The sequence below is a fragment of the Lissotriton vulgaris genome, chromosome 10, assembly GCF_964263255.1.
Source record: "Lissotriton vulgaris chromosome 10, aLisVul1.2, whole genome shotgun sequence".
NCBI classification, from domain to species: Eukaryota; Metazoa; Chordata; class Amphibia; order Caudata; family Salamandridae; genus Lissotriton; species Lissotriton vulgaris.
Window position 1 is genome coordinate 580,179,131 of NC_141698.1, and position 15,295 is coordinate 580,194,425.

Below are 15,295 nucleotides of genomic sequence, written 5' to 3' on the forward strand. Positions count from 1 at the left end.
TGACAGCAATACACGTCTGAACTCAATGGCAGAAAGAAAAAAATCTAACAATGGAGTCGATGTCCATGTGCAGTACCACCGAAAGGAGGCGTTACCTTATCTTGTGACTCGAAAAAACTTCTTCGAAGAAAAACAACTTGCAAACATCCGGACCCAAAACTAGATGACAGGAACATGTGTATCTACAGCACCCATGCCTGAAACACAGGAATACCAAATAGGTCGCCATGGGGACTGAGTTAGGGCTTGTGCTCCTACTTCTCTGCTTCCTCGCTTCCTATTCCCCAAGATCACTTAACCACAACAGAAAAAGAAAGAGGCAGAAGACCAAATGGAGGATTAGCAGAACATGTCCCCATGACAGCCTACAAGACCCGGGGTGGTGTCGCTGATGCAGCTGGAAATGAAGCAGTGCGAGACCACCAGCAGATTGAGCACAAGGAGGTAGCACATAACTGAGCACTGCGATGTGACTAACAGTAAAGTGGCATGTAGAGAATTTGTGTGACCAAACAAGACGCAAATTCCACTACTGTGGATCTGTTTAGAGCAAGTCTCAGCTGGTTGTAGAGACACTCAAATGCAAAGCTGCACAACCCCTAGAGAAAGCCTAAGACAGATTGCAGAGCAACTGGGAAGGAGAAGCTTCCCCTCCCTTCCTTCTAGTAATGCTGATGATGAAGAGCTCTCCTTATCTACTCCCAATACCCTCCTTCCATTGATGGACTACCTACTGCTGTGGATACGATTAAACCCATGTCCCTGAGATTCACCACTGGTCTTAGTATTAAAGTAGAATTGCAGAGTGCCTCTGAAGTGTACTGATCAAATTGGGAAGATGTGAATAGACTGTTGCTGTTAGTAGAGCCCAGTGAAGTGACAGATTCAATGGTACAAAAGTTGTCATGGCAAAGGCAGGACCATGGTAATACAGAAAAAGATGCATTTTTGAATGCGAATGTGTACCTGGTAAAAATGGTTTGCACTAATATCTTGAAATTCAAACTGATTAAGGGCAAATCGCTCCCAAATTATGTAGACAGGCTTAAGGATGTGTTTGAGCGAGAACGGTGATATTACTGGACAGCAAATTAAGAAGTTAGCAGAATTAGTGACTGTTGTAAACCATGGTGTGGCTTCTTTAGAACGAAAGAAAAAGAACAGTGAATCCAAATTAATAACTGCTATAGAGAAGTCCTTGCAGCTCTATGTCAGAAAGGACACCTTTGAACATTTGCAGTGGTCTAAAGAGGCCAAAAATGCTTTTGTACAAAATAAACAAGGACTGACTTCCGTACTAGCTAAGGGCCTACCTAACTATGCCAAACAATTTCCTCTGTATTGTCATTAGGGTAGTGGATTTGCCCTAGGGGTATTGATCCAAGACCTTGGGGTTCATGCCTGTAGCCTAATATTGTGCAGGATCGGACCAGTTGCAGCTGAGCTCACTCCATGTGTCTGCTCTGTGTGCAAATCTAATTGAAGCCTTTGAAAATATTGTACTGACCACCACTCTGATTGTTTCTGTGCTTCATGCTATTTTGCTCTTCTCTTCACCACCAAACGTACACCTTAATAGTGCCAGATTGTCTAGGTATGAAACATTGTTACTGTTTGCTTCCCATATTATTTCTGTCCACAGCTCTACTTTAAATCCCACATCTCTGATGTCCACCCTTATTGAGGGGGAAACACAGGACTGTTGAATGTCACTGTCCATGTCACCAAACCATGCATCAATTAACCTGACATTCCCAGACCAAATTGTGATTTGGTGTATTTTGATGATGCTTCATGCCTCAAAAATGAGGGTACTCTGATGGCAGGTTATGCTGTATTTACTGCATATCAAACTGTAGTAAGGTGCTGACAGCCCGATGTTAGACCTGCTCAGGTTGCTGAACTCATTGCCTTAAAATGGCCTGTACCCTGGCTGAGGAAAAAAGACTAACCGTGTACACGAGCTACAAATATGAATTTGGAGTGACGCATGACTTTGGGCTCCTCAGGATGCAACATCTGCCTAAACCAAATTAAGAAATGCCAATATGTGAAGAATTTGCAGATTGATTTAATGTTACCCATAGAGATTTCAGGTGTCAAGTGCACTGCCCATTAATATCCTTATGACAAAGAGTCCTGAGGGAATGCCCACACTGGTTCAGCCTCCAAAAGAGGCTGCTCTATCCAATTACTCTGATGCTGCTATGTAGGCTGTACCAACTGAATAGTTTCATCTACCTTCCCATAAAGATTAATCTCTGTTACAGGGTTGAGCCACTGAAAGTGAGAAATACTATAGGTTCAAGCAGAAGTGCGAAAAGGATCCCGAAGGAGTGTGGAAAGGCTGTACAGGGCATGTGGTCACACAGAAAATTCAGAGTTTTATCATGGAGTTACACATGTCAACAGTGTTGACAAAAGGCATGACACTGCAACCGAATGGTAGGCACCCTGCTTTCCTTCCGTGGCACAAATTGATTGCAATGTCTGTGTCACCTATCAGTGTATAAAGTTGGTAAAGAGACCCCCCCAACCTCCCCCCCCCCCCCCCCCCCCCCCGTTGCTCAAGTCGCTCCTGGGTGCCCTTTCATACATCTGGAGATGGATTTTGACCCGATGCCAAGGTGTGTTTCATATTCATATGTCTTTGATAATAGTGACTATGTTTTCCTGGTGGGCAGAAGCTTACTCCTCTGCGTGAACAGATGTCATTACAGTTGCAAAGCGCTTACTTGGGGATTTTAAATTTTAGTTCAGAGTTCTAAATCCCCTCTTGAGCGACAGAAGAACAAACCGCATTTCATCCATTCTGCATCCAAACACGTACAGTTGTTTTTTGCTGTGTTTTCTTTTCAGTACAACTAAAAGTTTAAAAGAAGGCAACCATGCATTGGAAAATGGAGGGGTGAAATTCCGAGAAGGACATCTGAGTAACCATATCTAAGAATAAGAGAACGTTATAAGAAGAGCACATAAACCACTAACAAAACAACAACAATAGAACATGCTTGATAAATGCATCAAATTATATTAGTTCATGCAGTTAATAGACTTAAAGCACATTTAAGACCATCAGAATTAAAAGGTATTTTCGGGAACTACAACACAATTGCTTTCTTTATAAATGGAAACAGGCAATAAACCAAATTTGAGTTTCACTTAATTTTTGTCAGCAATAAAAGCATGAAGTCACACCGTGTAAATAACTTGGTTAAAATTAAAGCCCTAGAAACCAAAAAATACAGTATTTCTTCTATATTGCACGAATCTACTTTGACAGTATGATGCAGTAGCTGGTGTCATGCCACATGTATACTATCATATTTAAGACACCCCAGCTGTCAAAGGTAAATGATTCAATAGAAAGACAAATGCATGAAATATAGAGAATGTGCTTATTTCTTTTCTCAAAAGGTCAAAGTTATCCAAAAATACAGTTGTTTTGTTCAGTCTATAGACGGGTTTCATTATAAAAAGGTCTACAGCATGAAAGAAGCATTTTGATGGATTATACTTGGATTTTTGTATGGAATCTAGCATGCCATTTGTCACTACTAATTTAGTCAATTTCAAGAATGGAGCGAAAGTATGAACACAATGTGAAAGCATCAAAACATTTCGAAAACAGACACAAGATGTACCACTGACTAAAATAAAAATAATTGCTAATCCCCTGGAAATGCTACTTAACGTCAAAAGGCACATCATTGACTGAAGTCATGCATATTATGCAATAGAGAATGACTGATTGCATAAGAATACTTATTGAACTGAACAGTGACTCAAACAAGAAAGCACATGGTTACTTACTCCCTGCATAGTAACCATCGGATATGAAAATCCTTGAACCCCTCAACCTCTCTTCTTAAGGTTGTTGATGCATCTGGGGGTAAGTGGTTATTAATCACTTACCCCCAGATGCATCAACAACCCATTTTGCGACTCCTTAGTAGCGAAAACTACCGATTCGCTATTAAGGAATAGCAAAATGGAATGCATCAAGAAATCACTAAAGAAATAGCGATTTCTTAGAGGCCCTTAGGAATGAATGGGAAGACAATCTCAATTTGCGAATCGCAATTAGCAAATCGCACATTGAGATTGCGATTTCAAGAGTGCAGGGGTGTCCAATGGACACCCTGTTGCACCCCTGATATTGATCTGTGCACATCCCAAATGCAAAAATACCAGTCGCAAAGGGGCAGATTCTCAGAATCTGCCCCTTTGCGAGCTGATTTTTGTTTGATGCATCTAGCTGTTAGTTCTGTAACAAAACGCCATGTTTGCTTCGCACAAACCTTATGCAAACCTGCATTCATAGGGGAGTGAAAAACTGGAGGTGGTTAGGTCATGTGTATACCTAGGGCAATTTTCTAGCCCCAACGTAATGGAAAGGAACCATAGATCCCATTTGCGCACCAAAGTAATGAGCCACACAAATGGACTGAGAACATTTTATAACGACTATGGCCATAAACATTTCTACCCCAGCTGTATAGCTTAAATATCTCTCTAAGCCTATTATGTGTTTGGAGGTCGTGATAATCGACAGCTTGTCATTTATGGATTCCATTGAGGGGAAAATCCTCTCTAGATTAGGTAGTTTGAACCTCTCAGCTCATATAGCCAGTCTCTGAAGAAGAAATGGGTCTTATTGGTACCGTTGTGATGGGTCTGGCAGCAGTCTGACGTTTGGGCTTATGGCTAATTCAGTCCAAGGCAAACTCCTTAAGGAGGTTATTCTGGAGAGATGTTTTATTGAGCATAGACAAGATAGCACTTTAGGAGAACATTTTATGCTGCCTTATACCTTTTTAAAAGAAATCAAGAGACATTGGCGATCATGTTCGTGTCGGGACTTATGTTATGTCTTAAAAACTCAAGTCCAGTACTTAGCATGGAATTAGAAATGACTCTCTGCCTTCCGAATGGTAGTTGCTATATGGTTTGCGCTTCTTGTAGCATAAAGAGAATGCAAAGTATTTGAAATGGAATATAGAACATAAAGTTCAACGTCTGATACTCCTTATTAGAGTTCAAATGTTACCTTTAAGGAGTATCACAGGTGTTTGGGAAACAATTAGTAGAAATATATAAATATGTAATTTATGTACTCAGGGAATTCAAGGTTTTGGCCATGTTGTTTTCATGTGTTCGGCTCTGCGTATGTCTCATTTAAAGTTTTTAACGGTATCATTTATTCTAAATGATACACTTACTATAGATAAATTAGGTACACTTTTAAATAATCCTGAACATTAAATAACTTGCTCATAATTGTTTACCTTTTTTTATTTAGAAATCGTTTAAAGCTATATTGACATGGGTATGATCTCTCATTTTATGACACTCCTTGATGATTATGTTTTGATGTAATGAGTTGTTCATTTTAATAATTATGTTGCTGTCACAAATTTGGGACTAAAATAATAAAGGATTTCTCTGTCGGTCTGTCATAGCCTTGACCCTATGTTATTGGCTGATTGATAGGAACGGAGTTGCTCGTATGTTAAAGCTGACTCTTGCCTTTGTAAGACAAAGTCTCTCTTAGGGTCTGAAGTTGTGTAATTGTCTATACTTACATCCAGAACCATCAAGCCTCAAAGCATTTTTGCTGTGCTGTTCTATGAAAAGGGATCCGAGTCCCTGGGCCACATGTGCGAAACATATAAATCGAAAAAAAAAATTAAAGAAGCTAAATTTGCAGAGGTATCTTGGTGACCCTGAATCCTTAAATGCCTTAGTGACAAATAAATAAGCATGCAGAAGGCCACTGAGTTTGGCAAAACAAGAGAAAGACTAGCCCGTTATCAAGGAGGAGTGAGGGGCAGGACCACAAGCCCCAGTGTCACCAGCGGCAGCACCACACCACAGCACATCACCGGTCAGGTGCCAGGAGGCGTGTATTTTACAAGCTGTGGGCCCCCACTGCACAGGACGCATGTGGGGCGCTCCGGGCGTGCGCCCGGGCGAAGAGCAGGCCCGTCTGCACCCGGAAGAGGCTGGGCTGGGCCCCCTCTCTTTCATTGGTGATCTACTGCGGAAGTCATTGAAGACGTCTCCTATGAGTGCACTTTTATTCTCTTGACCTTCTTTTGCTAAAGTTAGTTATGGGTAAAAGTAAGGCAGGAGACATTGTGAATCATAGCCTCCTAGCTAAGAAATGGAAAAGACCAGGATTGACCAGACCGGAGGCTGTAGCACTCGAATCCACTACATTAGCTAATATCGACACCTTCATTGGAGAGGTAGAGCTGCTCCTTACCACAAATAATACCAGGGGGAAGAACAAATCGCCAAAATTCCTACAATGTTTATGGCATTGATTACTGCTAGGGTTCCTACCCTGACCAATGATTCTAGCTTGCCAAGCGTTACAGACCCTGGAAGCCAGGCTATCACGAAGGCTCATAAAACTGTTATCTCTGGGCCCAAGGTTACTAATATTGCAGAGCAACCCATCAAGACCCTGTGCTCCTTATATCCCACCATCACTGTAATTCCAAATGTGCCATGTCACAATCAATGTGATCCTATACAACCTATCGACAATTGTGTAGAACCACCACTGCTTACTGCTCCATCACAGGAAGTTCCTATTACTCCTCTCATGCTCGGAACACAAAGTGCCTCCTCAGATGCAGTGAATAACGTACTGTTGCTTAGCAAGATGAATGAGCCATGTATTCATCTTGGGTCATTATCTTCTATCCTAATGGATCATAAACAGAGCCTTTTGTGTAGTTGTAATTGTAGAAACAATGATCAAACGAATAACATGAAGGCTATACAACCTAATCCTTCAGCTAAAGGAGTGTGTAGTGATGCTATTCTGAAATCTGCTCCATCGATTGGCAAACATACTACTGTTGACACCAGTAACACCAATTCCTCCCGCAATAATGTACATTTAATGAGCTTAAATCGGAATTGGCATAGGGAATTCCTCACTCCGAGTACAATCCCTAATTCTGTCCCCCTAAATAGTCAAAACATAATACCTTCATGGGCTGATCACCTACCAACAGAGAGGAAGTTTTCTTCTAGAAGGCTTCCGTATAATCCAGTGTTCTCTGGACTAACTCTTCCTCCTTCTGTCACTCCTGGGCTAGCTCCTCTCCCTTCTGAGTGCAGCCATTCCCTAAACTAAATTTTCCAACAATCATGTTAGCATTGGAAAACTAACAGGTCACTTTACACCGTACAGGTTCCCAAATTGAAGCCAGGCACCCTGGAGGACACTGATGCATTAATAAATAAGGCGATTTATTGGTTAACGTCGGAGCGGAATCGCCAATCTATAATTAGATCTGAAATTATATTTGCAAAAAGGCTCTCAATTTTGTCTTCACTTTATGATAATATCCATGTTGTCCTGTGCTCCAACATTTTGGTTGAAAATGTAATAAACTTTGAACTAAGTACCTGCATCTTACCGGGCGAAATCAATCTGGGATACAATTTAGAGCATTTTCTCCCCTGTTGCCCGCTTTCAGGGTTCAATCCAGCTCGTGGACTGCTCGAGTGACTAAGGACACTCCCACCCCCTCTTTTGTCCCTGCACCACCCATGAATGCACTTGATTGACTGTATAACACTCATAAATGTATCCTTGCAACCATATGGGCCATAATTATTGTATATAAGCAAATGTTATCTCTATAATTAATACAACATGCGTAACAGAGGGAACCAGGGCATTGGGAGCTTTGTATTGTACTGTTAATGTGATCCATCGCACTTCCGGAGCATCAGTAACAACATGGATAATTTGCAAGATGGAGTTGGATGCAATATTTTATTATATACTAAGGAGGATTGCAACTTTATAAAATCCCCAAACGAGCCTGCACGTTCAAATGATTACTCTGGGGTTGACCCTAACACTGTTGGTGGCCCTCTTACTTCACCAAGTCTAACCTTTTATCTTGGAATTTAGCTGAATTAAAAGCAAAATTAAGTGATCCAGATTGGCTAACGTACATTATGAAATAAGATGTGTGCATGTTTCAAGAAACATGAACTACAGAGAAAGCTTAAATAGATGGGTTCACCTCTCTCAGTGTGGAAACTATGTCTGCTGAGCACTATAGTAGAGCAAGTGGAGGGCTTTTAACCTTGGTTAAGAAAGGTCGTTTCAGTACCCTAAGTCCTTTGATAATTGAATGTCCAGATTTAATGGGGACTATAGATACCCTTCCCTTGGGTCTTTCTTTGTCACTACTTAATATGTATGTCAGAACGGTTAAGCCTAATGATAAATCCCCTACTATAGCAGTGCTATATACTACACTGGATGCTTTACACACTGATACCAAAGTAATAGTGGCGGGAGATTTTAACACCTCCTTTGAACCCTTCACTTTTTAACCGCATCGCTGCTGCGGTGATTTTTGCGCTGTGCGGCATTTTTAAAATTACCGCGATACATGACGAGCTCAGCTCGTCATCCGCACACGTCACCCGTGGCTGATGACAAGCTGAGCTCGTCATCAGCATCGAAGGGGTTAAAAGAGAGGACGACGAGTACTGGGGCATTCCTGCATTGACAGTATCATCAAGGACAAATTTCTCCTCTACTGCATTACAAGTAGCTTAATTGATTACCAGTAGAGGACTCAGAGCTTTAAATGGTCGTACCATCTCCGATCCTAATAGAGAACCTACATTTAAAAGAGGACTATGTTATAGTGTAATTGACTATGAATTGATTGATGTTAGATTGTGGTCACTGTTGGCCGATATGGATGTTAAAGTTAGGTCTGATAGTGAGCACAATTCTCTTGAGGTGACATTCCTTGGCGAGTCCCTGGAGCAAGGTTGTACCGGTTTGCTTACGGTTGTTCCCACCCCAGTCGTAACTAACAGCCGTCGCTCTGTTAAATGGCCTTAAGTGCTGGCAAGTCAAAAACTATATTCATAGCTATACAAGCAGTTTGCTGCCTCCTTAGAACAATATGAGGGGATATAGGCAGCTAGTATATTTCAATTAACAGTGCATAACCAGCTGTTTCGTGAGTTGCAAAAGATCTTCTACAAAGAGGTGCCTGTCACCAACACCATGCATTTTAAAGAAAATGTGTGGTTTGACTCTATATATAAAATAGCAAAGAGTTTGTTGAGACTGGCAATTATTGAGGGGGATAGAGCTAAAATTCGTATAGCGAGAAGCCCTTATAAATCCCGACTGAGACAGGCTAAACGAGACTGGGAGGATAACTTCAGGCAGGACTTGTTTGCCACCAGTAAAGTTAAAGATAGTCGAACCTTCTGGAAACTTGCAGCGTCTAACAAACCTGGAATTGTGAAGTCCCCCTGTTTTAATATTTTCCTTGAGAAATTGGTGGCTCACTTTCTGCTCTTTATTCCGCAAAAGAGAATAATGATTGGAGCAGAGTCAGAAGTAAGACTGGGTCAGCACCATTACATCTTACAATGCAAGAGGCATACACTACTCCTGTCTCCTTTAGCCCCGAAGAAATAGCTAGTGTAGGAGAGTAGGGTCTGCAATATATGATGACCCAGATTTTTTGCTTTTGTTTCACTGGTTTACGACTTTCTCTGGCTGTGGGCCTGCCAATCAGACCCACAGCCTGGCTGTTCTCTTTCTAAATTACAACATGTACCCTAGGTGCATTTACCAATTGGTACTGGGCCACCTTATCAGACCCTGTAACTCAGGGCATAGGTGTACCCAGGGCCGCCAGGGGCTGCAGCATGTATTATGCCACCCCTGGCTGGCCTCCTAAATTTGACACAACTGGCTGCATGACAGCTGGGGCGAAGTCGTGTAATCACCCTTTGCTTTAGATATAGTAGCAATGGACACCCGAGTCCCTATCAGTCACTCCTATGGCAGGCCTTGACAATCCTGAAGGCAGAGTGCATGGGCTCGCGTGAACTGTGTTCTGGCCCGAGCCGAGCCGGTTGCAGCTTGCAGAGAAAAGACCCAATGGCTGTTCCATGATAACGCGTGCCACATCGGTAACTTCGGTGTCGCGTTATCAAGACATGTCGAGTAAGGTGTCATACGAATCGGGATGCTGCCCTCTCACCAACTCTGGCGACGAGGTTAGCATTCCGCCCTTCTAGAGGGACACGACATGTACGTAACTGTGAACCCCGGTTAAAGTTAACGAAAGCCTCAGCTCCACAAAATGGATGCTGCCACCACAGACACGAGTCTGACCTCCTGCTGCTGGGAGTCCTTCCAGCGAGGAGCACTTGGACAAAGGGTTTCCTGTCGAGGGCGGTGTTCGCACCGTCCCAGACAGGGTTTGTGTATTCTGGGTAGGTAGGGCTTTTGCGAGAAGGTGACTGCGGAGTGGCACCCCGGTGCTCACTACGCATCTGCCGGTTAGAACCAGTTCCAGGGGCGACAGCCCTGGCCTGGGGAAAGTCCGGCAGGGGAGAGGGGTGTAACTACCCCCCTTCCTGGTCCCACCCTTAGGGCAGGACCTAGTCATGTACCCACCCCTTTCTTTAGGATAAAGGCCGGAGCGGGGACCCTTCCAAATTAGATCATCTTTGAATCAAGAATACTTTCTACGAAAGGACTTCAAGACTCTTCTCAAGATTTCTCCCTTGTGGCTAAGGAGTAGTCACCCTGCATCAGCGGGCACCATCTAAGAACTCTGCGGTTTGCTGTAAGTCCTTCCTCAAGGAATCCGACGGCCCAGCTCGACGAGAACCGGCTTCCCTGGCACCTCTGACCTCTACCCACGTCATCAGCTCAGCTGTGATCTGTGGGTGCGACGAGACCTCGAGGGACCGGCCATCATCAGAACCTGCACGCTCTTAAAACCCAGCACGACCATCGAGGTAACTCTCTGGTGAGTGCTCTGGGGTCCGAGAAGCCCCGACCCTGAGCCGCTCCAGCACCGAAGTGCAGTCTCCCAGCATCTCCACGATCTGCGTGGGGCCCTTCTGCTCGCTGCTCAGCACGTTGTCTGGTCACTAGCCGCTGGCTTGTGTCCTTCTGTGACGACATCCGAGAATCATCACTGCCGGTCTGGTTGCTCCAGACTGGCCCTTGCTTCCATCTTTTCGAGAAGCACCCCGGACCCTCCTGGTCCACTCAAGACGCCGACAGCGACATCCGTCGTGGGACAGCTCGCACCTCCACCGTGGTCGCCGACAACGCCTCCTGGTCCGTGAGACTGCAGAGCCTAGCGTCGCCCACTCACCTGGTCGAGGTGACGGCCAACCGGTGCCTTCCTGGTACCCTCTGACTACTGGCTAGTAGTACGAACTTGGTCCCCTCTGCTTTCAGGTTTCATCAATCTCCGATCCAGGCTTGGATCTCTACGAACTATTCAGCACTGGTCGCCGGCCAGCAACTCCTTTTCTTCCGGCTCCTGGCTCGTCAGCGAAGACCCCGACGCCTGTAAGACTTGTGCAGCCGCAGCCCTCGTGGCTAGGTAACTCGGCATTTCAGTGCCTGCATAGCCTCCTTACTCTAGGGTCCCGAGTCCCTCGCTTCCGACTTGCCTTAACCTTTCCGTGTCCTCGGACACTTGTTTTAACTGTGCACTTAAAGTATTTGCTAAAGGGATTTGGTTTGTGCTAAGTACCCTGTTCTCATAAAGAGTACAGGGCTGTTGTGATTCTTAATAAATATACTGTTTATTTTCATAACACTTGCGTGGTGTCCTTTCACTGGGTGTTCAAGGGGGACATGTGTGGTAAACAGCTGGCTTAACGCGCCCTCTCGAGTCTTTAGCCTTAGACTGCTCGTATCCACGCTACTAGGATAGCTGGTCTATAGGTTGACTTACAACCAAACACCATAAGGGTCGTTGGAACGATACATAGCGGTCGCTAGAATAGCGAACGTTGCATATCGGGCCAACTTCTCACATTGGTGAGCAGCGGTTGGGATTTGAGCTTGCTGTTGTTTTACCACACGTATCCTAAGAATATCTTGTTGAAAGATCGCGCAAGTACTGTTAGTACATATAACTAAAGCTTAGAATACTCTGAGTTCTACTGAACCAGCTGTTGTAGCTCCTCAAGGCTTAGCACACCTTGGCTACAACTCTTAGCAAGGGATCAGTAGGAAAACACATAGTGTAGGTAGGTGCATCACTTACACCACACTAGAAACAGTATGTCGGGCCAAGGAGGAAACTCTGAGTCTCCCCTTGTGTCAGTTGACCCTCCACAGGTCATCCCTTCAGGATATACTGTGCTGAGCTTCAAGGAGTTAAGACGATTGTGTCACTCCCGGAAGATTCAGCAGGGGTCTAACCCCACAACGTCCTTTCTGATTGGTCTCTTGGAGACTTATGATGCCAGGAGAGCTGAGAAACTTCGTAGCTCTTCTAATCCAGAAGGAGACATGCCTCCCCTCGAGGGAACCCGGGACGATCCTGACCTCATTCACCTCGCAACCGAGAACGAGGATGTGGAGGAGGATGAGGATGAGGATCTCTCTGGGGACGAGGCAGATCAGGGACAGGTAGAAGTCGTCAGACTAACACGGTCCAACTTAAGCAGACACGATAGTGGTACTGGGGGAACCCCGGCGCTACTGTCGGTTCCGCTTAACCTGGGGAATGGACGAGCCCGATCTCTGTCAAGAGACTCTGGCAGATCCCTTCATACCAACTGCTCTCACAACTCTTCTCAAAGAGGGATGACGTCCCCTCAGAGGAGAGTGTACGAAGCGAAAGAAAGGGCAGCTAATCTAAGGATCGAAAGGGAAGAACTTGCCCTGGCCAAGGAAAAGCTTGCTTTCGCTAGAGAGCAACAGTTAAGTGGGGCAATCCCCACTGGTGGCAGCAATATACCTAGTAATAGGGAAAAGAGTTTCGATACGAAACACCTTGGGAAGATAGTGCCCCCCTTTAAACAAGGGGACGACATCCACAAATGGATTACTGCTTTGGAGAGGGCCTGCACTGTGCAAGGCGTTCCCCAGAGTCAGTGGGCAGCTATCTTGTGGCTCTCCTTTGAAGGAAAAGGAAGAGACAAGCTCCTCACCACAAGGGTAGAGGACGCTAATAATTACCAAGTCTTGAAGAATACACTCGTTGAAGGGTTCGGCCTAACCACTGAGCAGTACAGGGTGCTGTTCAGGGATACCCAGAAAACGCAGTCTCAAGATTGGTCTGATTTTGTCGATTGTGCCACTAAGGCTTTTGAGGGCTGGTTGCTGGGCAGTAAGGTTACTGATTACAAAGGATTGTATAATTTGATGATGAGAGAACAAATTTTAAACAATTGTCAGAACCAGTTGTTGCATCAGCCTCTTGTCGACTCGGATCTGACCTCTCCCCAAGAATTGGGGCAGAAGGCAGACAAATGGGTTCATACGAGAGTTAAACAGAACCAGGGCCAGAATCAAGGTGGTCAGAAGAAAGCAGACCAGAAGGGTAAAGATTCTAAGGGGGAACAAAATGACCAGAAGTCTTCGACAGGTCCCCAACAACCCAAAGAGGGTGGGGGTCAGGCTCCCCAAAAGAAGAAAGAAGGCCAATCCAAAAGATGGTGCCAGTACTGTAAAAGTAAATCTCACTGGTTTAGTGAGTGCACCAAGAAAGGAGGAGGGCAGACTCCTGCCACTGCAGCCCCTAAGGCACCTGTGCCCCCTAGTACAGTCAGCAGTGGTAGTGCGCCTCCCAAGGGTTTAGTAGGGTTAACCCTGGGTTCTGAGGGGCGTGACAACTTAGTTGGCACACTCACTCAGGCTGTCCTTGTCAGTACGGGGGACGCGGACGTGTCCCCTGACATAAGTCCCAATACGCTGGGCAAATACCGACAGACGCCTTTCATAAATGGAAAGATGGCTCAGGCCTATAGGGACACTTGTGCCAGCGTCACCATGGTGACGCCTAACTTTGTGGACCCTGGACAGATCATGCCAGGTACAGAATTCCTGGTGACCAATGCAAGCAATGTCACTACCAATCACAGTATGGCAATTGTAGCTTTCTCCTGGGGAGGGGTAACTGGCCAAAAGAAGGTTGTAGTTAGTCCAGACCTCCCAGTGGATTGTTTGTTGGGCAATGATTTGGAGTCGTCACAATGGTCAGAAGTGGAGCACCGGACTCACATGGAAATGTTAGGTTTGCCAGCACATGTATTCGCTGTGACTAGGTCACAGGTCAGGAAATGCCCCACTGAACAGGTGCTGGATCCTGGAACAACGGACCAGACACCTCCCAAGAAAAAGAGCAGTAGGGTTAAGGCTGCGCCTTCCCCCTTGCCCCAGGTCGAGGATCAAGTCTCAGAGGAGGCTGACCTACAGGAATTGAGGGAAACTGAGCCTCGGGAGTTCGAACTTGATCAAGTTGAATTCTTGGGCTCAGGGGGACCCTCAAGGGAAGACCTGGGGAAGGACCAGTTAGACTGCCCTTCTCTTGAACCCCTCAGACAGCAGGCTGCTGCTGAGGCTGCTGGGAACGCCACAGGTACCCACAAGGTATACTGGGAAGATGGACTCCTGTACACTGAGTCAAGAGACCCCAAACCTGGCATGACCAGGAGGCTGGTCGTCCCCTTGTCTCAGCGTGGTTTCCTACTTACCTTGGCCCACGAGATTCCCTTAGCAGGTCACTTAGGCCAGACGAAAACGTGGGACAGGCTTGTCTCGCACTTTCACTGGCCTCACATGAATGAAGATACCAAGGAGTTTTGCCGCTCCTGTGTCACTTGCCAAGCCAGTGGTAAGTCAGGTGGCACGACAAAGGCCCCCCTTATACCAATGCCTGTGGTGGGGGTGCCCTTTGAACGGGTGGGGATCGACATCGTCGGTCCCATGGAACCACCAACAGCATCAGGGCACAAGTTTATACTGGTGGTAGTGGATCATGCCACCAGGTACCCTGAAGCTATTCCCCTTAGGACCACTACAGCACCTGTTGTGGCAAGAGCCCTGGTTGGAGTATTCTCCAGAGTGGGCTTCCCTAAGGAGGTCGTCTCCGACAGAGGTGCAAACTTTATGTCGAGCTACTTAACTGCTATGTGGAAGGAATGTGGTGTCAACTACAAGTTCACTACACCCTATCATCCACAATGCAATGGGCTTGTTGAGAGATTCAACAGGACCCTAAAAGGGATGATTCATGGACTACCGGAAAAGCTTCGGCGTAGATGGGACGTCCTGATCCCCTGCCTCTTGTTCGCCTACAGAGAAGTCCCACAGAAGGGGGTTGGCTACAGCCCTTTTGAACTTTTGTACGGGCATCCTGTAAGAGGACCCCTGTGTTTGGTGAAGGAAGGATGGGAGAGACCTCTCAAAAAGCCGGCAACCAACATAGTGGACTATGTGCTCGGCCTCCGCTCGCGG

At 45.6% G+C, this 15,295-nt stretch overlaps 1 protein-coding gene across 1 annotated transcript in view; it reads right to left on the minus strand.

Annotated features, from left to right (window-relative positions):
- LOC147688550 (sorting nexin-29-like) overlaps positions 1 to 15,295 on the minus strand; it is a 778,635-nt gene that overhangs the window by 477,046 nt on the left and 286,294 nt on the right. The gene's annotated exons all lie outside the window — the stretch shown is intronic.